Here is a 27,347-nt window from a genome sequence, read left to right as displayed (position 1 = left end):
TTAGTAGAGATGAGTTCAAAGAACTTGAAAAGCATTGCTACATCATGTCCTCAGCTAGATTAGGATGCACATTTAAAGAAAGGAATAAACTTCCTAAGGGTGCCTAGAAATTCATGTACAAACTTTAGTAGAATTTCTCAAACTTTAAAACTCCCACAATCTTAAGGTAAAAAGATCTGGCATTCAGTTTTTCATAAATAGTTCACAATAGTTCACAAGTGTAGATCAGAAAATGAACACTCAACTGGTCAAAGAAAGCTAAGCAAAACTGAGACTACATGGTTGTGTCTATTTCAATGAGAAGTGCTAGCAAGTATCTTCTTTAGCAATTTGAATTCAGTATATCCAGGATTTGAGAAAAAAAAGCCTCCCATGAGCTCTCACTTTTACCTATAAAACGAAGTCCTGGGTTTCCATAGCACTTAACTTACCATGTGAAAAGTGTCTGTTGTTTTAAGAAGTCCCCACACAGTCTTGGCCGGCTGCACTATACACAAATAAAACCTGGTAATACAATTCTCAAAAATTCACAGAACAAAATGGGAAACCCCTGCAACAGACAGAGCAGAACAGGAGAATGCAGCTCTGAGGCATGCTGTGGTAGACAGCCTGAGACACTCCCTACAAATTCCCTACACCACCCACATCCCCTCATGCTAGGTACACAAGCGACACAACAGGAAGGGCCTTCACAGTCTTCTTTCTGGGTCAGGTACACCAAAATAGTTCTGGGAAACCTAAACAAACTGGACGTGACCCCAGGTCAAAATAATAGCTGCACTGACTATGCTACTAGCTATGACTAGCTGCTGCTTATCTCAGATCTCCGAGATACCGTGACACACACAAACCAAAGTCATCTTTGGCTGTCTGCTTTTACCTAGCTTTTGGTAGTGCTTCATCAGTTCTAAGACGCTTGACTGACAGGCAAACTTTTTCTAAGACACCGTTACAACCATACCACATTAGGACATCTCTGCTAGAAGCAGTAGCTATACCCTGCTATGAGAACCAGCAGAGCTTACTGTGACTGCCACTCACTACATTCCATCAAAAGCAGCATTTATCCTGTCTACCTTAAAACTAAAAATAATATGTATTATGCCCCTTATTTTTGTTTTGCAGTTAATATGCTCATAAACTCCATTCTTCTGTGATGGAGGGTGGAAACCTGTGTTTTTTAGCAAGCAACAACAGTCCTCTTATTGAGTAGTACACCCTATGAGAGACCTTCAGTGCCACTGTGCCTTTTCTTGCAATGCAATGATCAGCGGGAGAGGCCACTACAGGTTACCTGCTCTCTACGCTAAATACCTCATTTCCCACTGTGTCTTCAAGTTATGAGCAAGATTCAGCCAACTCCAGCTGTGCTCACTGATAGCCTAAGAAAACTCACAAAAAAACCTGGCAAGGAGCAGGGCAATGTACGGAGCAAAACATTTTAAATCAGGTCTCACAAAACAGAGTATGTTTACTTTTATAAACTGAGTCAAGTGTTATTCATGAATACTTCTTTCATCTGCAGTATCCAAGTTTGTCGTATGACTGATAAAGCTACTTTTATTGTTCAGCATGCGCCTACCAAAATAACTGCAGAAGAAAGGATATCTGGGTGCACTAGTAAAATAGTTATAAGCCTAGACAGCAGGAACCTTCAGCCCACTCCAAAGGAGTGTAATACTTAATGGAAGCAGAGAGGCATGCAATTACCCAGTTAAGTCCCAAAGTACTTCTTTACAAGATTACAGCTGGAAAAAAAAAATTACCTGTTCCAAGAAGGAAAGCAGTCAAAACACAGAAACAAGATTGAGATAGTAGGAGTAGTCAGGTAGATGTTCCCAGAATTTCCCATATCAGCCATAAATTACCAAAGTTAGGGTGTTTTTTTTGTTTGTTTTTCATCCCCAATCCCCAACCTCCCGCCCCAACAAATATTAATTCGACATGGCTTACCTAGACAGCAAAGACTGAAGCAAATATCTGCACTAAATACCTCTGGAATAAAGAATCTGCAATGTCCCTAGAACTTACAAATACTTTTTTTTAAGTGTCAGATGTAACTTTTAAAAGTAACTACCATGATTGTTCGATATCAGTATACATCAACCTCTGCATTTTTGTCCAGTTTTCTTAAATAAACTTATTCCATCATGCCAGGTGCAGGATAAGGTCTGTACACTGGATTAAAAGCACAGGAGTAGATCCCTGCATGAATGTATGAACCCTGCATGAGCTGTTCATCTAATACAAGAGAGTAGATTCATAACCTAGAAGTTACTTGTTTTAAAGAGAAGTAACAACGTGCACGTGTCCTAGAAGAGTTGGAACTAACTATCAGAACTAACATGCTGCTGCCATCCACTGATAATAGGCATCACCCTTACTGACAAACACGCTGCAGCATGGCAGAAAAGACACAACACGTAGCCCTCTTTTGCTACATATATTTTCTGTAATATATCCAATATATTCCAATCGCATACACAACTGTTTGATGTTAATACCACTACCCTGGATTACTATTTCTCATGTTAAGACATCATGCTGTCCCAAATTAGCAAAATAGTACAGCTCTAATTGGAGAACTCATTTTGTCTTATAATTGTATCAAACCTAATCTTTTGTAAGAAGCTTTAAATTCAACACCTCAACTTTGTTTCTAAGTAATGATTCAGACCCCAATCTTACATTGAAAAATGAATTCTTGCCACCATATGCATTAAAAAATAAATAAATAAAAAATTACAGCTCCCTAATTCTGAAAATGTATCTGCAGAAGAGTACACTGACATAAATTTATACCCACACATAAAAATAGGGAAGTACTTTGACATAGTGCTACATTGGGTGATACACTACATCTGGAATCTCAGGCCCTTTGAGAGAGTTGTCAATATTGAAAAAACAGCACAGAAAAATGCACGAGCTATACAGTACCAAGATACTATTCATAAATTGAGGGAGTACTGTGTTGTTTTTTCATATCCACAATTCTTCATCATCTACTGTATACTCCACATCTGGTTTATTTGACCAGTTTGCTTTACTGGCTGGTACAAAAATGCCTTATCCCATCTGCATGGTACAAAAGGCTTTATTCCATCTGCACCCTTTCCTGCAAGGAGGAGACACATCTTTATCTAAACTGAGCTAAGCAGGATGAATGGGATTAAAAAGGAAACATTACTCAGCCTTCCTGGTATTTTATCTTTCAAGATCTTTCAAATAGTGATCTGAAGTTCATCATGGCATATTAAACCATATAAAAAGACTGGCAATCCACCTTGAAAAAAGTCTGACAAGCTTCTGTAAAAATCTAATATAAGTCTAAAATGCTCTTTGCTATGATAGGAAAGAGTGTAATAGGCAAAACAACCATCATCTTCAACTCATGTAAAGGTTGTGGAGGAGGGAAAGGGGAGAGAGTAAACTGTGACGTTCTCTGATCCCAATACTTCACTGTCTGTCACTGGAACGGAAGTACACATAGGCACCAAGTTAATCTATAAACTGAAGAATGTACATTACTGTAAGCATCATCAGGGCATGAAACAATTCATAAGTCACGAGGAAAAAAATCCTTCCTGCAAGGTTCACAAAATGATCGCTGCCATGGGCACAGCAGAAGGTACCTGGTCAACCTCAAAGGAAAGTTTTGAACTCGAACTGAAGTGTCTTGTATTACTTACATATAGACTGCCATTGTGGTTGCCAAGGGGGGGAAGGCAGCAAGTATTCTTTAATTTGAGAATCTAAAAGGAAATCTTATAGTTACAGAATTTAAGCCAGGTTTTAGGCACCACAGTGTGACCACCTCCCAAAAGCTGGGGAAGTAGAGGCAACTACTCCACAACATAAAGCACACAGTACCCGCATTCCACTACTTATTCTATAATTAAACACCAGAACAAGCTGCCATTATGCACATAATGTCCCTGACAACATACCACATTTAGATGGACACTGAAATACCTTTAAAACATTTTTAAGATAACTGAACTCGGTCTAATCTGGAGTTGGTATTTCCTGACCACTGATGACTAACTCTTTTAAATCATCATTAAGTATCAGGAAATACCCACCCCCAGCACCAATTACTATTTAAACATATACCAAAGCGGTACGCTTAGAGCATGTTCACTCAGAGAGAAATATCCTATAGGCAAACGTGAGGGTAAAAGAACTTTATACCAGACCTGAGGCATCCAAAGTGCTGCTATTACTAGCAAAAGGTATGTTAGGGCCAGGCTTCTACCTCACTTGACTTGTAACCTAACGCTGCACTGCGGAATAATGCTGAGCTCTTAAGCTGTTATCTCCCTCCCTTCACCCCCACATAAAAAGGCTGCCTGAATTAAATCAATCCAAATTGCTATCATGCTTGGGGTTATGGGTTAAAGGAGAACTTGGACTGGTACTGCATGTACATTATGGTGAAGACAAAGGTCTTCAGAGCACCCAGGGCTGCAGGGAACGCGGCAGAGGAGGCTCCGGTGGGCCCTCGAACCTCAGCACTACGCAGGCCGCCTTCGGTCACCTCAGCAACCCACGCGACGGGAGGACAGAGCGAAGGGCCTCTGTGCAAACTCCAGGCTCAAGAGAGTTCTTTCATCTCCATTTTCCCTTCCATTAAAAACAACAGAGGATAGAAAACACTTCTCAGCTTGAAAAAAAAAAAAAAATAGCATCAAGCCAGTAAGTGGAAGGCAACATTTATATTCAGAAAAGCCCAGTCGTGGACAACTGTCCTCTTCACTTCTGCACAAAGCAAAATTAAAGACTCAGTAGGAAAGTCACAGCTATAATCCCTCCTTCCCCATTTCCCTGAAGGTACTAATAGAAAGTTTTCATCACAGTAGCCAACACACCACTATGCAGTGAATATTAAAAGCAATCCAAATAGACTACCCATCCTGTCTCCCATGGTTTCCTCTCCTATCCTTTGCCCACTTCCCTTTAAAGGGAAAAGATTTGCTTTGCAGCAGCTGCAAGTGCACTAGAATTATTTCTAATTTACCTAGAATTACTTACAAAATCATGATAATCCCTGCCGAAGCTGTTATTATTTTCTGCATCCCTTTTCTATTAGAAGTCTGTATGTTAGCTTAGGCCAGCATGTGGCTTTCTGCAAGTCAGCAACTTAATTAAATCCTAAATTCCTAGTAAGCATCAATACCAAAACCTTCTGCTTTGAAGGAAATCTATAGCTCTGTATCAACAATGATTTTATGCTTCAGAGGACATTATTGTCTACTGCCTGAATTGAGCAGCTTTTTTTCCCCGCATGAAAAACCTAACCTCTTACAAAATTGATATTCAATCGCAACACCACTCCCAAAAGAGCTAACCACTTATCAAAATACCATTAGATATTCTTGCAGCCCTTTTAGTTATAACCAGCAATCACATTTACATAGAGAATTTAGGGGAAAAAACATAGCATAACAATCCCCCACAAAGCTTCACCATTTCTGCAAAGACAGCTCCTCCTCCTCCCCATCTGAGAGCCTGTTATATGTCACAGGCAAAATGGGATTCAGCTTTTTTGAGGAATATTTTCAGGACAGATTTTCTATTCCAACACCCCCGCAGCAGAACACTACGCGTAAGAAAACCATTCAGCTGCTGGCTCGGAAAGCAGTGTGCAGATGTATGAGCAAATAACCCTGACGTTCATTAGCTGGCACGATACCTCCAGCATTCCTTGTGTCCAGTAGTTCTTGAAATGTTACATCCATGTCACTGAAATTAAACTGGTGACGCTGCTTCAAATTGGGAAAGCTATGTAATAAGCAGTAATAATGTAAGCAATCCAGCAGCAGTGCCTGCTTAGCACCGACACACATCTCCATCATGACAAAGGAAGGGAGGTGCTCGGCAGTAAGTTCACGATGAGGGTTTCAGCAAAAAACACATTTTAAGAGTAAAATGTACAAAACCCTTAACCCTCTAATTCTACTATGAATCTGTTTACTAGTCAGTCTGTATGGCCTATGTAAATTAGTCATGATTTGAAAAAAAATCGACGTTAATCTTGCTGTGCTTAAAATGGCCGTGTCACACAGCAAATCAACCTGCTAAAACTGTATTTGCAAAGCAAGCGTAGAGCTTTAAACTGACTAGTACAAAGGTCTTCAAGAAATCGAGCTTTCATAAATTACAGCTTTGCACACATTCCAGATTACAACATGGACTTTGTAAAGATTTGAGACCTTCAGAGTGACGTGTTTCTGAGTAAGCAACAATATGAGGAAGTGTTCGAGCTGATACCGCTCGTCTCTTCAGACAATCACATATCAAAGGTGCATCATTGTTTAAAATGGCTCCAGTTCTTAAGGATGAAGATCCGTTCCCTGTCCTGCCTTGACCAAAAGGGAGGGACACACTGTCCTACAAAACATCCTGTCAGGAAAGCAGTACAAGTGGGCAAATTTGGAGATCAGGATAATAAATAGTTTTGCTAGCTACTGACTTAGCCTTCCAAAAAATAATTATTGCCTAAGAACATGAAGGCAAGTACTGCCCACTTCAGAAATCCCAGTGAACAGTAGGAACAATATATTTGATAAGCTCTGTAGGGAATGTTTTAATGTGAAAGCTTTCATTTATTACCAGTCTGTTATGAAGTTACGTGTTTCCTGAAATTGGCTTAGCAGAACAAAATATTTATTTACTATTCCTTCAATATAGAGATTAGGAATTTATCAGAACATAGCCCAGGACTGCTCACTAAGAAAATTGTATTCCTCTGTTTTAAGAAAGAAGGTTGTTTTTTGTATGCTTTTATGTTTTTTTATGCATTTCCTTTTTTAGGAGTAGGTCCTCAGACCTGCAAGGAGATGACTAAGATGTAAGGAACAAGTATTTTGATCAGGCTTATTTTCCCTGTTCCTGAATTCTGGCACCGAGTCCTGACAGAACAAGCTGTTCGATGGGTCAATAACAAGCTGCAGGGCTCATAAGTGAACTGGCAATATTTATTTTTACTCATTCCTCCCCTTAGGTAAAACTACTGCTTTCCTTATGAGAGAATCTATCTTCATGCACACAATTACAAAAAAGACTGTCCCCGATCACATGATTGGCTATGTTAAATGTAGTTTAATGTGTTTTTAAATATTAGAAGTTGATATTGAGTTAACATTTCTCCCCAGGATGGTGTGTGTAGAAATCTCTGCCTCTTTCTTGAAGCTTACGCAAATGAGTAGCATCGAGGAAATACGCAAAACAACACCCATTTTATTTTTATTTGTTTGTAGGAAAACTACTGAAAAACACAAAAAAGTTTCACTCAGTGAGTTGTGCTTTAGTGCTACAAACCTTTAAAAGGTTTACTTGAATGAGAGTTGGATGAGCCTTGCTCTTGTATTTAGTTCAATCGGCAAGCGTCAGCAGTTTGCATTTCTAGGTGGTTGCATTTGAAACTGAGATGGGGAATGAAAAGATCTGGCAGATGATATCTCAAATAGTTATATTTTTTTTTTTTTACAGTTTAAGTTTTTAATGCATTAGATAAAACACATTACCTGATTTTTCAACACTGGATTAAAACGACAGCTACAAATTTTTGAAGAACAGAATGTCATTTTATCAAATACCAAAGAATTGTATAAGTTACAGACAGTAAAACAGAGCCAAATTACTGAGTCAAATTTGAGCTTGTGATATTAAATCCTAGTTCAAACTGTGAAATGCACTTATATGCTGTACTTTTTACACAATGACAAAGCAAATTACAGCTGGTTTCTTCAGTGTGGATTATGTGAAGATTCACAAATTCCATTTAAATTCCTGATAATATATACATTCCTTACAATAAAGCAAGGTAAGATTAAAGACCTGTTTTTTTCAGAAACTAAATTTGCTACATTCACAGATGTTATTATAAACAGTGATAAAATGTTACAATATGAAAGAGATCCATAAATACATTTTTAGAAAGTACAGTTAAGGTACAAGCTGGTACTTGGGCTTTGTACAAGCTTGCAGCAACAACAACAAAAAAAATCACTTCTTCAAAGACTTGCTAGAAATTTATTTTGTTTTCAGTGTATGTTTAGGGTTCAGTTTAAATTGTACAGAGCAAGATCTAAGAGAAAACTTTAGCTTTCAAGGACCAATTTCAGGTTGAGCAGAGTTTATCAAACACCTTCAGGTGAATTTTTATAAACCTCTTGGACCTCCTACCTACTTGCAACACTATGGCTCACACACTGCATTGCGCCCCTACGTTAAATGAGAAGCCAACTCTGCTAAGATCATGTTAAAATAAGCAGTATTGTAACTCGGGAATCTTCACCAAATTCCATCGCAGTCATTCTGCTGCACATGTTGGGGAACTAACTGACTACAATCCCTTTAAAAATGAAATCAACTCCATTTAATTCCTGCTTGGATCTGGACATCTGGAATCAAGTACATTCATGAGCAAGAACCATAGAGTTGCAACTGTACACATATTTTTCTTATTAATTCCTTGCCAAAAGCATCTCAGAATTCAAAGATCAATTTCATAGTGAAAAAAAAAAAAAAGGTCACATAGGCAGACTGGCTTCTTGAATTCAGGTACTCAAATTCTGGGTATGCGAGAGGTATTACAGGACCAACATAACAGTCTCATCGTGGATCAAATTTTCCAGATTGTTTCCTATGAACTTCTGGGGTGGAGCTCATGTCTCCTCAAATTGGCAGAATGATTATCACTGATTTTATCGTAAGAATTTCTGGCATCCACTTCAAACAACAACCAGCAGACAACACACATTCCAGTTTACATTATTAGGATTAAAACAGGAACCTCTTTCCATTGATACATTCCTTCCAACAAGGATTATCTAAGAGATTGCCAAACTGATTGCAATTGATTGCAGCTTGATGTATAGACATTTAAGTGCATTTGTCACCAAAGTGCTGAAGCAGATTTAAGCCTTCAGAAATCTGATTTTTAAATCAGCTTGAGAAGTTGCCTTTAGAAGTGGTTGTAGAACAGTGCGTTGGAATCCCCACAGTCCGTGGAATACTATTTGAAGATTCAGCATACTAGAAGAGATATTATTTAGTTAAACCTCCAGCCAGCCAGCCTGGCTTCTACCTCCTCAGACAAAGATGTGATACTGTGCAATTTCACTACCTAATTGAATACATGTGGACATCTAACACTGATACACTGTTAAAATTCACTCTTAGCTGTACTGAATCTGCCAAGCCACCGTAAGTAAAAACATAACCACAGATGCCTGTGATGAACCTCTGCAAGTATTAATGGCACTGAGTTTGGATTTTTCTTCACCTAATCGTATTAATCTACATGGATTCTCGTCACTGTTGTTTTGGCTTAACTATGTTGATTATCTCCATTCCAGAGACTGACTAAAATTTAGATGCTTGCGATGTTTGTTTTTCAGTCTTATAACACTGTTCAAGAAAGAATAAAACCATGGAAAGATGTCAGTCTCAGACTGCGATGAAGATGCACTACAGACTAACAAAATACTCCAAGTAATACAAATTGATACATTGGACTTTTTAGCAGAAAAGAGCATTATTTATAACATATAGCTATTCCAAACTTTCCTCCTGAAGCTTGTGAACTATTATTACCCGCTTTTAAGATCTGGCTCAGTGCAGATGCAATAGAAGTGACACTTGCTGCTCCTACATGCGACTGCGGTCACATTAGAATTTTGCTTTAAAATGTTCGTGAAATCCTTCCAGTATTCACACAACCCCTAGTTACTGTGTAAGTTTGGGTGTGCCAATCAATCCAGGTCATGTTCCTCAAATCTTTCCTTTGGCTTCCAGTTCCTTGCATCAAACTCTTTCCATGGTTACCTGTATGTATGTATGCTTTATATACATCCCAACAGTTCTGTTAGGGCTCTTTTGGTTATTCACCACAGACAATTTAAGGAGCCTGCTCCTAGAACTCCTCTTAGCCTTCATACACAAATGCTTTGTCTCCTCACAATCTACTTTTCATGTAACCATAAGCTCCAGCTAAAATATTTCTGAAGATGAGAACTGCAAACCAAGACTTTGTGAACATATGAAGTCTTGGAAAAAGACACGCTCAAAACAACAATAATGTAAAGTAGCAATACTAGTTCTGAAGACGTAAAGACAGCTGGAAAAAATGCTTCATTTTCACAAAGAAGTAACTTACAAACTGCATGAAACTTGTGCCAGCAGGGCTGCCTGTAACAGAAAGTGCAACATACTGTGGGTTCAGCGCAGGACCAGACAGCAGCGACCCTGTAACTTCTTCAGCTTGCAAGTCATTGCATAAGTTGGGCATTAAGCACTTTCACATTCCTTCATTCATTGAACTTTGGCATCAAGTTACATTTAAATAATTGTCTAGAGCTGTAAAAATTGTTTCCTCAACACTTCAAGTACCCTTAAAATAAATGCTTTAGTTTTGTTATCACATTCTTCTGTAGGACTTTGATAGCTCTCTCCAAACAGCTTTGCATATTTTTCGTCTAATCACCATGCTTAAACGGCACTACATTGTCCAAGCCTGAGTACAAGCAGTCTGCCAACAGCAGGCAATGCTAAGAACAGTGCAGCACGGGATGACAGTGCTGGAATGCAGGCACCTGCTAGTAGGTTTGCTTTGCAGAACCTTGATGAACATGAGGTTCCTGTCAACCTATTTCTTCAGCCTGTCAAGGTCCTTCCGAAAGGCAGCACCACCATCTGTTGTATCATCCCTTCCTCACAGTTCTGTATCACCTGCAACCGTGCTGATGGCGCACTCTGTCCCATCCTTCTGCACACTGAGGATGTTCAGTAGCCCGTGCCCTACTAGCAACCCTGAGGGTGCACCACTAGTAGTGGGCCTCCAGCTGGACTTTGTGCCAACACTCACACTTCTTTAAGCCCAGCAGCTCAGACAGTTTGCAATCCACCTCACCTAGCCTGTAGTTCATCACTTTGTCAACAGTATGGGGGAAGGTGTCAAAAATCAATGTCAAGAAAACATTAGCTGTTCTCCCCCATGGATAACAGTCTTTGCATCACAGAAGGCTACCAGGTTGGTCAAACATGACTTCCCCTTCATAAGCCCATGCTGACTACTCTTAATCACCTTGACCCTAATGTGTTTGAAAACAGCTTCCAGGAGAACTTGCTCCATCACCTTCCCATGGATCACAGATTGGTTTATGTTGGGAGAGAACCTCTGGAGGTCATTTGGTCCCACCTCTCCTGCTCAAGTAATTGAGGCTGATCAGTCAGTAAATCCCCAAATCCTCATGTGCTTCTTGATGGGGATACTGACATTTGCTTTCTCCCAGACCACAGTAATCTTCCCCAGTTGTCATAATCTGTCAAAGACAGTTGAGAATGGCTCTGCAATGACACCACCAGCGAGGTCCCTCATTATTCCAGGTCCTACAGACTTGCAAAATTTAAATGCTCCCTTACCTAATCTTACCCTACCAAGGCTAAATCTCCACTGCTCCAGACTAGTTGCAGAAGCCTGGGATTCCTCGAGGCAAATCCTTCTAGTAGACACCAAAGCAAAAAAAGCATCAAGTACCTCTGCTTTTTCCATGTCCCACATTTTCTCTACTCTTCCTCTGGCTGGTGATATACTTGTTGTAGAAGCCCTTCTGGCAAGAATCATGAAGGGCAACAAGATTTGACTTTGCAGGCTTTGGCTTTCCTAACCCTGCCTCTGCACACCTCAGGAGCTTTTTAAACACTGAAATGAACAAACTGCTAATGCAAACTGAAGAACAATAAAAGACTTGAGCATCTGATCTAGGAGAAGAAAGACATGACTTACCCTTCTACTCCTCTTCCTCAGTTATTAAGCACTAGGTAGAACAAAGTTGAGAAGTAAAGCGTTCCGCTGTTATCCAAAAATGACTGTAGTTTAACGCACCTTTTAATCAGGTTTGCCTCTGCAAACAGTACTCATCCTTCCCTCATTCTAGCTGTTATCTTCTACCTGCACCACTTTTTATGTACTAGCAGCCTCAGCATGTGCAAGGCTGCATGGTGGAAAGGAAGAGGGACACCAGCCAGCTAAAAAGCAGCTCTCTCCTGGCTTAGTACAAGGGCACTGAACAGAAAGCTGCTATTATCAGCAGCAATACTGGCTCAAATGCCCATCAAAATCACTACTACAACCAAGGAAGGCTCCTCCTTGTGTGATCTTAGACCTAAAATACTTTTAGAAATAAACACGAAGTTAGACTACTACATGCATGCTGTTTTAAAATACTTCAGCATTAAGTAAACCCAGCCCTAAGTGCCTGTATGGTCCTTTGGATATACAACTGCTTTCACTCTACTTCAGTGACCTCTTCTGATCTGCAATTGACTTACTGCTTGGTTTGAAGAGTATTACTTCACCTCACATTTCATTTAAGTGAATGCCTTCAGGCACTAACATAATATGGTCTTACTACCTTTGTTCTAAGCTAAACAAAGGGACCCTAAACATTTTGCTTAGAGTCAACAGTTATGTCAAAGCAATTAATGTATGCAGCCATACTAGATATATCCCACACAAGAGGACAGGAAAAGAGCTGCAGAAGTAGTCTTGTTTTTTCCTGAAGCCTTAGTACAGTATTAAGTTACCTCCATAAAACTGCAGCCACACATGCAACTGATGATTAGCAAGAAGCTTATGAAATACTTGCAATTAGGAGAATGTGATGAAAACACAAAAGTCTTGCTTTTACATCTCCAAACTCCAGAAAGCATCCCTTACATCCTTTGGCCACCAATCCTCAGGCAGTGAGTGGCAACACATTACTCAGGAGCAGTATTTCCCTCCCTTCCCTAGCCCACAGTGACACAACAGTTACCTCAACATGGAGGTCCAAAGACTCTCAGTCACACCTCTTCCACCCTCTGTTACTGCCATTCCTCACACACACAAGAAGCAGGTGCAGTTAAACACAGATGCAAAAGGTACAAAACAAGGGAAAGATTTCTTCCTGAAAACCTTCTTAATTAGTGTATTGTAACAACCTTTGTAATGCAATACAAACCTTAACCAACTGTTTAGAATTAGCTGCAAATTGCCTCTCTGCCCTGCTTAACCTTACAACACAAATATCACATTAATGATGGCTCCGTTTGCTCCTGCAGTCAAAAACAGAGAGCCTGACTGACAGCTGTGATATGCGCTGTAATGAACATGATTAGGTAGCAAGACAGCTGTCTCCCCAACAGCAGCACAATTTCCCTGTTTATAACCACGATGAAAGTGAAATTCTGACTTCCAGGAAACTGAAACGATGCATCCCAGTGGTTAGACATGTTGGTGTTTCAGAACATACAGCTCTTTCATCTTACCTGTCAACTCACACCTTACAGCCTGCCCCACATTTCTAGGGCACAGCACTGTCACACATGTCAAGAGGTGTAATGTTAGAATAATACAAACAACTCACTGGGTCCAAACAACATGCATTAAAGAGCCCTGACTGTACAGAACAAATGACCAGACTACTAATGTGAGCATGCTAAAGCCAGCTTCTATGCCAGAGGGTAGTAAATGTTACACTAACATTTAGAAGATGCTAGGAGCTGTTCTAAGAATGACTTATGAACCCTAATTTAGGGTGATATGGTGGTTTAAACAAAGCATTGTGAGCAGACAGCAGCAGTAAGAGCTTCAGAGATGCATAGGTTGGCTGACATTAACACCTTGGTAACTGTCAAGACAGACAAAAATGAGAACATCTTTACAATTATAGAAAAACTATTCCCATATTTTAGCCTCTTGAAATAAATCATTCTGATCTTCTGAAGTAGGACAAATAAAAATTTTTTGGAAAAATCTAGGTAAACTTTAATTTTCCATCAGAGTTTGTCAATTCCATTTAGCTAAGTTGTTTAAAAATTTAAAAAAAAAAAATGAATTTTCAGAAAAACTCTGACAGAGGCTGACAAGAAGTGCCATGTATCAGAAACTAATTCTTAGGGTAACAATCAGTGGCTGTCAGACTCCACACAAGAATCTTCCCTCCCTCAAGCTCACAAGCAACCCACCTACACGTGTACATAGCTTCCACTAATGCAATGAGTGTTCCTTTCCTACTGTTCATCTTCCTGCTATGTGTAGATAGAGACACCATTGCCGTTCTCTTGGACAATCCTCTTCTGACAGAGGCATCACAGCCATTTTTTAAACTGTGGGTCTTATGGTTACTGTTAAGGGGAAAAAGGAGTCTGAATGCCTGCAGAAACAGCAACAAAAAAGGAAAAGAAAAAAGCAGTATATCCTTAACCAGTTCCCTTCAAATCATTGGCTCCCAAACAGATTTAACAAGTTTACCCAAAAAGTCTTTGAACAAAACTTTAATTAAGTCTATTCCAAAACAAGCAACCACTTTGGCTCAGTGCTCTAGGTAAAACTCCAGTGCATTTACAAGTATAATCAGTTCAGTGCAGTCCTCCCTATTTCCAAAGTAAGTACTGCTATTTTTGTTTGACCCCAAACCACACAAACTGAAACAGCTAGCAGGCAGCTGTTTCATCTACTTCAACTGATTTCCACAAGCAGATGAACAAAAGTAGCATGCCAGATGAAGAAATGTTGGGAGTGGTACCTTCAGAAACGAGTTGGTGAGGTTTTTGTGTCTGCTTAAGTGTGCTGGTGAATACAAATTTATGCTCGAGCAAGTAGTTTTACTAGTGAAAATGCACCACAGCTGCACAAATTGATTTTTTTAGCCCATCAGATTCAAAACAAATACCAAAAGCAGAAGAAAAAAGTGTGGCTCTACAAAAAGTATCATTTATTAAAGTGTATGAAGAAATTTGCACTAAATACTATTAACTTTTCCTACTTCAAAAAGCAAAACTTACTTCCCAATACGAGTGAAAATCCAGGTATCACCATGAGAACCGTGACATCCAAAGTCTCCCTAAAGGCCAGCACACCCAAAGCTGTGTGCGTATCAACACCATTTTGAGTAAGTATTTGAAAACCTGACTCAATACACAACTATTGATCACAACACCTACGTCCTATGTCAAAAGCAGGCATTAAAGCATGGAAAGCAGATTGCTTTGTTCCACTAAAAGCTTTTACACACATTCACGGAAAAAAAGTGCCACTGACTAACAAGAAACACTTCATTAAAAAGATTTTAACAGAACTATTTTCCTCCAGAAGCCTGTAGCACCCAGTAATTTAGCAGATCCACAGCTCTAGTAGACTCACAGTATTGAGTTTCTTAGCAAAACATGCATTCAAAAAAGCTTCAGCACAGCAAAGCAGAATGCTTTTACCCGTGTGTCTCATGAGCTCTCTCTGACCTGGGGACAAGTCCACCTTGTCCTTTGCTACTCTGACTTCTAAAGGAATGGCATTTAGTTTAGAAAACTGAAAAGGTTAGATTAACTAGCATAAATGGTCACCTCAATGCTGTGAACCATTTCCTAGAATTACATCTCTTTTCCAAAGCAAGTCTCCACGTTTGCTACCAGATCTCACTCTATTTAATAGCCACTGCTAGCAATCACGAACACAAACAAGAAAGGTACAGCCTATCTGTTTGTGCTACGCAAGTCTGAAGAAAGACCATGGTACCTGAAGCTTGGGGAATGCTTTTCCTGTGAGTTGGTGTTAATTACAGCATTCCTGAAAACAGAACTGGGACAATAGGTTAAGGTCCTAATATTAGTTTCTTACTCTGTCTTACAGATCTCAGTATATACAAGGAAAAGCAGAGTATCCTTAACCGGGAATTTCTCCCCAGGGCTAGAAATATCATAGGTTGGTCTTCGACATGAAAGTCAGCCACAAGCTCATCATAGCTCTCCTGAGCACTACCAGGGAGCTCTGCTAAGTCACATTTCTCCAAGTGTTATAGCCATTGTTTTCAGGAGCACTGATAGGATCAGAACAATGCTACTGAACACCACAGTTTAAGTCTCCGCAAGGTCACCTGTCTGTATTCAACTGAAGATGAGCACACTGTGGTTTGTGTGCACAACTGATGAGGAAACAAACAGCAGCAGACACTCATAAAGAGGAAAAACAGAAATAAGAGGTCTTCACCTGCTGAATAAGGGAATTTTTCTGCTAGCTTTCCCAAAGCATATTGTTGGTTTCATTCCAGCTTTACCGTTTGAATTGTAAAGATTGATTTAAGCAGCGCAGCAAAACTTAAAACAATCCCCCAAATACTAGGTTACAAAGGAAAAGAAGGAACTGCAATGCAAATACAGATATTTTACATTATGCTGGTTACCTCTGAACAAGAAAAACTGGTTCGCTCACATGGACAAAAGAAGAGCACAACTTGCCCAACCAACGTTTCCCTAACTCAGCTTTAGTCAAGTGCACAAAATGAGTAGTCCTTCTCAGGAAACCCCAGTGACTGCAGAGGGCACAGCACTTCCAGCACTCCATGGCTTCTCTGTCTCAAGATTCAAAAGGCAGCAAAGAGAAGCAGTGGCCAGCAGAGGCTATACAACAGATCAGACTGAAAAGCCAATAAAGCCAGCTTACCACTAACAATGTGAATTTCATGCAGCTGAAAGGGTTGTGGGACTGCTGGATATTTGAAAACCTTTGGCCACACGAACAGCTTTGCAAATGACAAGAGCCAGCAAGATGCAGCACTTACCCAGAGGAGAGGAAGCCCCCTTAAGAATTTGAGCGTTCATGACAATTTCCTACAGAAAGTATTTTGATTTTTTTTTTATTTTTTTTTAATATTTGCCATCACTTAAGAAGCTATGTCTCAAAGTAACCAGATGGCTTTTCACCATCAAATTATTACCTATTTTGTTTTTCAGCAGTGCTGTCACTAGAGATAATAGCTACAACTGTAAGGCCATTCATGGATGACAATTTCCAATGAGTAAGAGCACAATGACGGCCAGAAACCTGGCTCCACAGAGATGTATGCAACCTACAGATATAGAAACATTTTCTTTTTATAACAAGCACCTCAATTACTCAGTTAGAAATGAATCGTCTGCAAGATTCAATGCTGCTCTGCATAGATGGACCCAAAACCTGCAGGATGCTGTTATCAGATATTTTTCTGTCCTCCCTCCAGACCACAGAGGCTTACAAAACTTGAGAAACTGCAACATTCACAGCACAACAGTCACCTCTCAACATTTCAGGCAAAAAATTTACTGTTTCATCCTAACAAGGGTTAGACCTACTTTCTACTGCAGGCATTACATAAAATTTGAAGAGGATATAAAAAGGAAAATTAGTATTACTGCTTCTGTCCCATTTTTAGACATTTTCGCTGTGAAAATTCAGCTGATTTGCTTTGGTTGTGAGGTTTCTTCCCCCCCCCCTCCATTTCTCACATCAAAGATAAAATTCTTCAGCCTCAGATGTCAATTGCCATAGGGAAATATCTTTAAAGCAAATCAATACTAACTTTATAAAAACAATTACTTGCTTAAATATTAGCCCTAAACTACTTTAATATCTCCTTAAAGGAGAACTTTGCTTTTTATGAATCCTTTTTAAAAATGTAAAAAAAAAAAAAAAGCAGCCTAAAGATTAATCAAGCTTTGTAATTACTGTGTATGTCTATATATAAACAGAGGCAGAGGGGAAGAGTTACTATCTGTTTGTTTTAGTAACAACCACACATGTAAAATTCCAAAGCTGCTCATAAAAGACCTCATGTGCCTGCAGCGTGTGGAGCCACCCCTGAACCTTGTTAACAGGGTTTTGCATATGACAAGCTTATAGGAAGCCTCTAAAGTATCAGTTCATGGCACGTAACTGTCTTTACTTTCAGCTATGTTCCAAGAGGCATCCACAGCTATAGGTTTAACTTCAAAAACATGTTAAAAAATTTCACTGTTCTGCCCCAAAAACTCATCCAACAGACTGATTTTTTTGAGTAAAAATTTGGAACAAGTTCATATTTGCTAAAAAAAAAAAAAAAAAAAAACAACAGCATCACAGTAGTTTTCATCACTATCATACACTTGTATTGCCATGACAAGTTGTTTTATGTATATACACACACACATTTTTTAAAAATATTTTTTTAACCCGCTGTCATCTTACATAGCAGCCCATTCTCAAACGAGAAAAACGGCACAAACACACACACACAGCAGGCACAATCAACTTTCACAGCAAATGTTTCTCAGCTCTGCTGGGTATTGGTTACAAAAGTCTGGGCAGTTAATTTCCTAGAGGCTGATCCTTCAGCTTTACTATATTTGCTCTTATTTAAATAGGAAAACAGAGCTCTAATTCTGCATATTTCTGCAGTCTGAATTTATGGTAACAATTTAGAGTTACGTCAAACCCAAACTCAAGTTACAGTTTCTGAGGTCTGCATGCGTACAGCATTTCTCTTCAAAAAGCAGATGGAGAAAGACAAAAGCTCTCGAGTGGGAGGAAGCAACAGAGAAAGAGAGGAATGTACCAGCTTGCCAAAAATGTGCCACAGCCTCTACAATACAATGTTAATAATTCTGGCTAATGCAAATGCAATAAAGGTCAGCGTTTTATATCCAGAGTCAATCCCTTTTCCTATTACTAGACAAAAAGCACTAAGGAATTTTTTTGTTGTTGTTAAAGCATGAGTCACTTTACTATCCCTTTAAATTGAAGAGTGCCATCTGAGGTTTCTAACAACATTTTTCATAAACTGCTTTCAGATGTATGCAATGAAATATTATTTTAAAGATTCTGGCTTGCTGTTTCTGGCTTTACTGCCAAAAGTTTGGACAACACTTTGCACTAAAAAAGCAGACAAGTACAATAGGTTTTTCAGCTTCTCTGGAAAAAATAAGCATGTTTTAACATTCAGATGCAACACTAAACTCCTTTTTCCTAAAAACTACTCTCAGGGAAGTTTAGATAAACAACTTAAAATAGACTAATTTGAAACATATTCTATGCATTACTTGGAGTAAATATGAATCAGTTCAGATTTGGTAGAGAGGAAACAACAAGTTTTGACTTGCACAATTCAGTCAGATCCACACGACAAATTTTATATCCTGCTATTTCTCCTGTGAGTCCTATGACATTCAGAAAATACAGTATTTTTAGAAGGAATGCCCCACAGATGTTTGCTTCACATTTTGGAACCTCTTGCCATGGCCATAGCAGCTACTCAGCAAATTAAAGGAAGTGCTTCAAAGCTCATTGTTATGCATGGTTTCTTATATTACTTACTTAAAAATGAATCTGATCATACAGTAATGAAATCTTTTTTCCTCTATATTCAGAAGTTTCCTGACCTCCATAATATTAATTTAATTACTACTACTAAAGAAATAAAGTGCAGTTTCACTCTTTCAAAAGCTCCAAGTTTGTCACAAGCAACCTCATAATCGCAAATTTGCCCTCATCATCACAATTTCACACAGTTAAATAAAGCTAGCATCCATAAATTTTAGCTGCACAATCTTCCATTTGAGTGGGTTAAATGTTTACTTGTGTGACCAACTAATTGGATTAAAAGGCAAAGAGGAGCCCACTAGGGAAAGGGAAAGAAGGTGCTTCTATTTGTGTCCAATGGAGATTAGCTTTAGGCTTAACACTGCTTGCATTGTACTTATGCCTGGGAAGAAGTAATTAATGGTAAAATCTGCAAATATCAGCAACTGACAAGTTCAGAGGTAGTAAAGGCCTAGTTACATTGACAGATTCCTTCTTAGAGTGATTTTTCAGTATGTGTTATGACAAATCAAACATACGATGTATACACTCACGAAAGAATATAAAGTAAGTTTCCATTATAGGGACTACCTTGGATTCCAGTTATACTGAGAAGAGAGCAAGGACTAGGTGAGTACAGGATGCTGCAAGTGATAGAAGGAACATGTGAACAGGGTAAGAGCTATCAGCAGCACAACCATTGTGTCTCCATCACGTTTATCACTGCAGCATTGCTCACATTGCTGGTATCCATGTTTTAAAGCAAGCTTTGTAATATTAAGTCTTCATTCCACATACACAAAAACCAAGTCCTTATACTCAGGATAATTGACTTATGAAATATGTAACAGAAAATTAAGTAATAACTTGATCGTAATCTAAATTACAAAGACTTCAAGCTTCTTTTCATCTTTTTTTCTTTTTCCCCCCTTCTAGATCAAGCTGTCATTTGATACTAGACTTATACTTGTAGCATACTTCTGGCCACTGAAATAATTTGCAACAGCATATGAGGTGAATCAAATATTCGAAGTTTTAATAAAAAGAAAAATAAAGCATAAGCTACAGTTCTAACAAAACATGGCTTTGCTGATTTAGGTCTATTTTGTGTAAGCTTTTACCATAGACGTCACCAAAAGAAACTGTATAGCATCTTATTTCTAACTAGAATATAGGTCAGCCTAATAAAAGATATGCAATTAGACTTCACTAGTGTGGTTGGAAATGCTACCACATAAGGAAAGACAGCAAAAGAAGGGAAAAAAAACACTCGACACCGGCATTATCTAAACATCAAGAAGGGAAATGCAGAGACAGGAGTGGATGTCTGCACACCAGAGACAAGACTTTGGAGTCACATTTTAAAGGTGCCTCCCTTCTCCTTTCTGCTGGGGTGGGGTGGCAAGCAGAGACCCATGCTGAGATAACAAACCTGGTGCCCTAATGCCACTAGGCCAAATTCGGTTTGCCTTTACATATGACTAACTCTTTTCTTCTCTCTAAGCACTTCTTAAGCATTACTCCTCAAAAAAAAAAAAAAAAAAAAAAGTACTGTAACTGGCCAGGTTCTTTAAGGACATCTTCCCAAACACACTTGGACCTTCAGATAAGAACTTACTCTATGCATACCAGGGTCCTTCTTCCAGACAACACGGGAACTCTGTACCTTACTATCTCGATAGGGAGTTTCATAAAGGCCAGCACCTGAGATGTGTTCCGTACAGGCAAAGGGCAAATGTGCACCTAGCACAGCACCTGTACTCTAGCCTGAATCCCAAACATCTGAAACAATGAGAGGTGTTAATTATATCAAATTTTGATAAATTAGTACTGCAGGTCCCACAAAGCTTGTAATTAAACAGAGCCTTACCCATGACTCAAACGCTGGACTAAAAGACACTTCACTAAAAGTCTAATGATTTGTTTTTGCTGCTAGGCTTTTGTTTGCTTCTGTTGTTGTTGTTTTAAAGCTTTAGTTACTTAAAGTATTCTAGAAACAGATTACTTCAATTGGAGATGTGCTCAAGTACATATTCCACACCACAGAGCTTTACAGAGCTAAGGAAACGAGTGCTGCAGTGCTCTGCCAGTACAGAAATACGACTCCTTTAAACTGAAGGAGCCTTTAGATGAAGAGGAGATACCACAATGCAAAGTTTGTTTTCTTTCTCCAGCAGAGAAGGGAAAAGTGTTACAGCAGCTGCACCATCTGAGAGTGGACAACGCTGTAAGCTTGGGACCCACTTTTACACAGTCACTGTTTGCAGACTGAATCAATACAAAGAGACAGACTCTCATTACCTAGGACAAAGGCAGGCTGAGCTACAGCAGCATATTAACCCCGGCAACAAAGCCTGGGACCCACCCAAGTCGAGTCAGCTCAGATCCGCTGCTCTTAAAGCCCAGGAGCTACAGAGGCTCCCCACGCCTCCCTAGGGTCTCAGGGGATCAGCAGGGTGCAGCTCCAGCCCCATGCTGAGCAGCAGTGCGGAGCCAGCAGGGACCCAGCACAGCACACACCTCAGCAACAACCCCTTCTCGCCTCCCCCAGCTCCTGCAAGGAGCAAAAGCAGGCAGGGAGCCCGGTGAAAAGACACATCCAGAGCAGCTCTACACAAGGCAGCAGCATCTCTGTGACAGGCCCAGCGCCGTGCAGCAGCTGAAGAGGACCAGAGCAGCACCACAGCACACAAGTCTGCTCTGCACACAACCAGCTCTGGGGGGAAATTGTAATTCTGCACGGAGCCTGAGAGCAGCAGCTGTGCTTGCACAGCCCAGCTGGGACCTGCAGGCATCACTGGTCTGGAGGCACAGTAATAAGCACTAGCTAATAGACTTGCAGCATTTCAGTTGACTTTGCATCTATTGCTCAGCAATCCAGAGAAAGTCCCAACAGAAAAACAAGTATTGGCTATATTTAGCCATAACAAAGGTTCAGAAGAAAAAAATAAACAATTTTTTTTTAAAAAGGAGAGAGAAATCCATCTTAAAGGCTGGTTTTGGACCCTAACCTAATAGCTGGCTATCTTTGCTATAGCCAGCAGGCTTCAAAGTACAGCAGCCACCGCTAGCTTAACATACCAGGATTAAACGACCAGTAACCTACAGCAGATTTTTTTCAGAAAGCACAGAGGATAACCTACAGCCTGTAAACTCAGACTTTTACTCCACTGCACCAAAAACATGTTAATATCCCCAGGAGAGCAAACAAAATCCAGATCTGCAGGGTTTGTTAGTGCTGACAATCTTTTCCACTTGGAACCTGAGAAGTCTGTCCTCCTTTGTGCGGTTTGTGACTGCCCTAGCACCAATAGTTTTTCCTAAAGCCAGTAGTTTTTCTACTAGGTAGATTTCATAAAAAAAGCTTAAAACACGTTACCTCAATTACTATAAACTGCATTTCACAATTTCTTTTGGACTTTGGCAACAACCTCCCCCGGTTATTAGAACAAACCTTTGAAAGACTTGAACCACCACACAGTTTCAAAGCAACTGATGTCTGCCTTCATTAAGATAATTAAGGCAGAAAAGCAGAAGAGATTGCTTTAATATGGATTTACGTGAACACTTGTACGTAACTGGAACGTGGTACTTTTTATTGCGTTACTAGTAATTGCTAGGCCTTGTCTTAGTCCTTCATTTGAATACACATTTTAAAGAATGCCTAGTTTAACAAAGCAAAGAAAACCTGTGAGAAACTCAGCCTCTTCTGTTCTTGACACCTAAATTGCCTTCAAGTTTAAGAGCACAATGGAAGAGATGATGACTAAATACAACCAGTTCTGTACCTTACTAGTCAAGTACGTCTCAGCTATGTTACAGATTACGTTCCTGTAAAGGATAATCTGCCTCCATAACCATTGACTGCAAAAGCAAGGAGATCCTCCACAAGTCTACAGGACTTAGGAATTCAACTTCTAATGGTAAATAAACATTTTGCGAATTGCTTGTTCCAAAAGTGCTAAATGTAAGAACAGCAAATACCATATTGTTTCAGTATCGGTTATTACCCAATTTCCAGACATTTCTATTCTTTCTACTATAGCTATTTTTTTTTATTTAAATTTGTTTTGTCACTGAAAGCTGCACAAGGAATGGAAGTCTGTTATAAAACGTATCCAGAGACAAAGGCTTCATGTTTGTTTACTGGTACTATTAAGACAAATATGTGTCCCTAAAATCATCTTACTCATCCAGAAAGAAATCCCTTTTCCTGAAAGTTGATGTTGTCAATGATGTTGCCTATTAATAGGCTAGCTCTCAAGTCTGCTAATAAATACCTTCTCTTGGGAGTGTCAGCTTGCATCCATTCTCCCATGGTCACAATGGAAAAATTATCACCACACACCTTTTAAGCATTTCAGGCTGGTGCTTGTGGTTAACACTGCTACAGTCCCAGCAGAGTTGAGGCTCAGGAGAGAAACTGGAAATGGCCATTTTTCCATCTCTGCCACTAACAACTGACCCAAGGTTCTCCTAGCAACTGTGTTGAAATTGCCTTTAAAGGGTTCCTACAGACAAGGCTTCGCATTTTAAGTTGTGGCAGTTAAAAAGCATTACTCATTTTCCATCATTGTTGTTTTCTAGCTTACCCAGTTTTCATGTTGTCTGGTTCAACGCATACATACTCGCTCTCAGCAAAGCTGCAGTCACAGGGGATTTTAGGTGTTTAAATCTACGTATTTTAACACAAGTTCTAATGGTTAGATTAATCATGAGCACTCCTAAATTTACAAGCCTGAAGAGCTTCAGCTGGCATGGCTGAAGTAATTGCAGAATTAAATTACAGACTTGTGACTTACCAAAACTGTGAGATCCTTCCCTCACTTCTGTATCCAGAGCTGATTTTAAAAGCATCAGGGTAGACCTTGTGACTCCAGGATCCATAAAGAATAAAACCACACAAGCTTAGCAAGTTACTTCTGTTTAAATAGAAAGACTTCACTGCTTACCTATAACCTCTAATTATTTTATTTCTTGTGTTCTTTATTCCTCCCTGAAGTGTCTTCTGGACACACCCTTATGTCTCGAGGAACAAATGCATTTTTTTAACCCCCCTAAATTAAAAGAGATCAAATTTAAAATAAGATCGTGGGAGGAAGAAAAAGCTCGTCTTATATCTGCCTGCTTCAAGATCATTTTTTATACTAACCTACCTTATGACCGAAGAACCACAAGGTAAAACATCCTTTAGACACATTGCTATTCAAGATAACACATTCCTCCACTTGTGTTGCTAATAACATCTTTGGTGTATAAACCAGTACTTCTGTGCCAATAAAAGAAAATGCCTCACTGGAAAAACACCTGTGCAACGAGACAATCTCGTCCTCCAATGCTTTTGCAGGAAGATCTTCACTTGCACAATTCAGTCACAGGCTTCCTACAGGTTATTGATTGCTCTGAAAACAGCACCTGAGCTTTAACTTGCAGCAGCAGGCAGCATTTGTGGGACTGAGAGGAAGGGTGCTGATGTAAAGGGACAAGAGTTGGAAGTCATATCCAGGAAAAAAGCTTCCTCTTAAGCCCTACCTGTTCTGAGCAAGCATTTCCAATTAAGAAATGAACAGGAAGTGTTGTTTCATCTACTCAACACAAAAGTGTGTCTTTCCAGGATAAGATCTGCCCTTTCAAGTTGTCTAGAAGTTCATAACTCTTAAACTTTCCCATATGAGGAATAATGGAAGACTGGGTTTGACAAGAAAATCAATTTTAATCATGATTAAGTCTTATGAAATGAGTAGAAAAGAAAAAAAAACAACTTTCCATATCAACTTTAAAAAGGTGGACTTTTTCAGTCCACACTATTTCAGAATCAAAGAACTGTTCTCCAAAAGCCTTCACACATTGTCTCTGCTAATATACATTATTCTCACTTTGAAGGTTCTCAGCCTTTTTTCCTAGTTTAATTTCTGTTAGACACTTCACTTTGAAAGAAACCTGTTCACATTCATAGTGAACAGCTTGTTCTGAGAGAAGTAGCACCAAAACAAGTCAGAATCTAAAATAACTGCTGTCAGAGTTAAACAAATTGGATAACCAGCTGGACTGAAGGCAACTCGTGGAAGACGATTCATCCTCACTATAATTTGAGAAAATCAGATGAGTTACACAAGTAATCATTGCAGGATAGAGGATGTCAATAAATAGCTTGGATCATCAATCACTTACTTTGTCCTAACACCTCCTTTGCATCAAACAGTGCTCAAAGGCATCCATTATTCATAGTTCTCCCCAGGCTCAGGCTTCTCTGCAGCCACTACCTAAACACAAGGCTCATACCTCACTTTGAGGCAGCTCACTGTGGCACCAAGCAGCAGAACCCTTGTACCCATGTATATAAACTATGAGGACATCAAGGCATGTAAAAAATAATAATTTTTTAAAAACTCAGTTTCATGAAACAGTGCAAAAGCTATTTGCCACATTCAGAAAGAATTTTGAAGTTTGTATCCAAAACAGGGACAGGATACCTGATTCTGCTTTGCTTGGAATTCATGTCTCTGATACACATAGGGACTTACAAGTTATTTGAAAAACTGGTAGAGCTTTTCTAGAAACACTAGAACATTTAATTTTGAAGACACCATCATACAAATAACCCCTCATTACTTCTGCCATAAAATAAGCTTTACCCAACACATATACACAGGTTATTGGATCTCCTTTACAGTAATATCTTGTAGGAAAACGGACAACTCCTCTAGACAAAAATCACAGCTGTGCCACAGCAAACAAACTGCTCATTTGGTGTCATGCACCAGAACAAAGAGGAGAAAAAGTATATACTCTTATTTCTCAAAATTGACTATAACTCAAGCCCAAATAGTATCCTATCAGTAAATTGCTAATACTAACAAATTTAGAGGTTTGTAGAGCAAAGAATAGGAACAGATGACAATGTTTCAATGGCAAAAGCACCTGGACTTTAGTATGGATGCAAAACCATACACACCATGGTTAATAACCTAGAACAGTTATGTTGGGAAGTTTGGGGCAAAACCAAACCTTATAGCATATATAACCCAATTAATTTTCTAGACTGACCATTCTCATGGCAGAGCTAGACAAACTGCGAACCTGCATATTTTGAACTCCGCTGCTTGCTGCCTATTCAGCAAGGCAGACTTGCACACAGCAACACTCAGTCACCACTCAAGAAAAAGAGACTACGAACTAACGGAGTGGGAAAATTCCAGGCAAATGTTAAGGATCAAGTGCTAAGTTATAGCTGAATAAACAAAGTAGACATCTTTACCAGGGAAACAGACCAAAGTGCACTTAATATTCAGTTTCTTCTGCTAAGTTACAGGTATAATGCAAGTTCACTTTGAAATAACGTTTAAAAACAGTGATTCAGCTTGGCATTTGGCAGCACAGAGTATTACAGAAAGTTGGCTGGAGCAAACTAAAATTAAACACTTCCTCCTACCCAAATAAATCTTACTGAGTCTATAATCATACAACATTTCTTTCATGGCTAGAATTCTTTAGCTCTTCCATAAATACAAAGGTGTTTACCTCATAATAACTGGTCCATGCAGTGCGTTTTCAAATTCAGTTGAGCTCAGCTACACTTCAGGTTTCCTCTCACAGGCTGCTGCAAGTTAACAGCTCTTCAGAAATCCCGTGCTCTCGGCAGAGCTGTTTGGGAACTCAGAGCCCTGGCGAGTGGTGACAACGTTCCCAGGCTGGATGTGGCCCCTGGCACTGCTACAGCCTTTTGCAATGCAGGGAAATGGAAATTAACTTTAAAGGCACTGAGTTCATACCTCAGTAACACGGAACACAGTGACAGAGTAACTGTGTCACAGCCATAGCCTGTAATGCATTAGATAGAAAATCTCAACGATTTCTCACTTCTAAGTAGTAAAACACAGGATTTTACAGATCATACTCAACAATTATGGAAAGTAACCGCACCTGCACACACAGTACCTCGGGGTTTCAAGCACGGAAATACAAATCCTACCAAGATGCAATTCAGTCTTCCTGAAGGCAGGAACCGATTAAATCAAGAACATTCAAAAACTCCTATATATTAGCACTTGTTTCCATTACAGCACGTCTCAAAAATCGATGCTCACTGAGCTCAGCATTGTAAGGGGTAGTTCCTGAAATAATTGAGGTCTCCCAGGCAGGCTACACAGACAAAAGGCTCGCCTCAGGTCTCGTCAGAAACACAGAGAATGGCAGCCAGCAACAGGGGGGAGAT

At 39.5% G+C, this 27,347-nt stretch overlaps 1 protein-coding gene across 8 annotated transcripts in view; it reads right to left on the bottom strand.

Annotated features, from left to right (window-relative positions):
* Positions 1-27,347, bottom strand: part of NUMB (NUMB endocytic adaptor protein) — a 95,661-nt gene that overhangs the window by 56,104 nt on the left and 12,210 nt on the right. The window contains exon 1 of one of the 8 annotated variants that reach the window (XM_027459183.3): positions 26,654-26,676. The exons of 6 other annotated variants lie outside the window; for them this stretch is intronic. The gene's annotated coding sequence lies outside the window, so the exon portion shown is untranslated. Of the gene's footprint in view, positions 1-431; positions 581-26,653; positions 26,677-27,347 lie in introns of those variants that run through there. One more of the 8 variants, XM_027459182.3, reaches the window with a different exon arrangement.

Source organism: Anas platyrhynchos, chromosome 5, assembly GCF_047663525.1.
Source record: "Anas platyrhynchos isolate ZD024472 breed Pekin duck chromosome 5, IASCAAS_PekinDuck_T2T, whole genome shotgun sequence".
Classification (NCBI taxonomy): domain Eukaryota; kingdom Metazoa; phylum Chordata; class Aves; order Anseriformes; family Anatidae; genus Anas; species Anas platyrhynchos.
The sequence above is the reverse complement of the archived record's forward strand: the minus strand, read 5'-3'. Positions and strand labels throughout refer to the sequence as shown.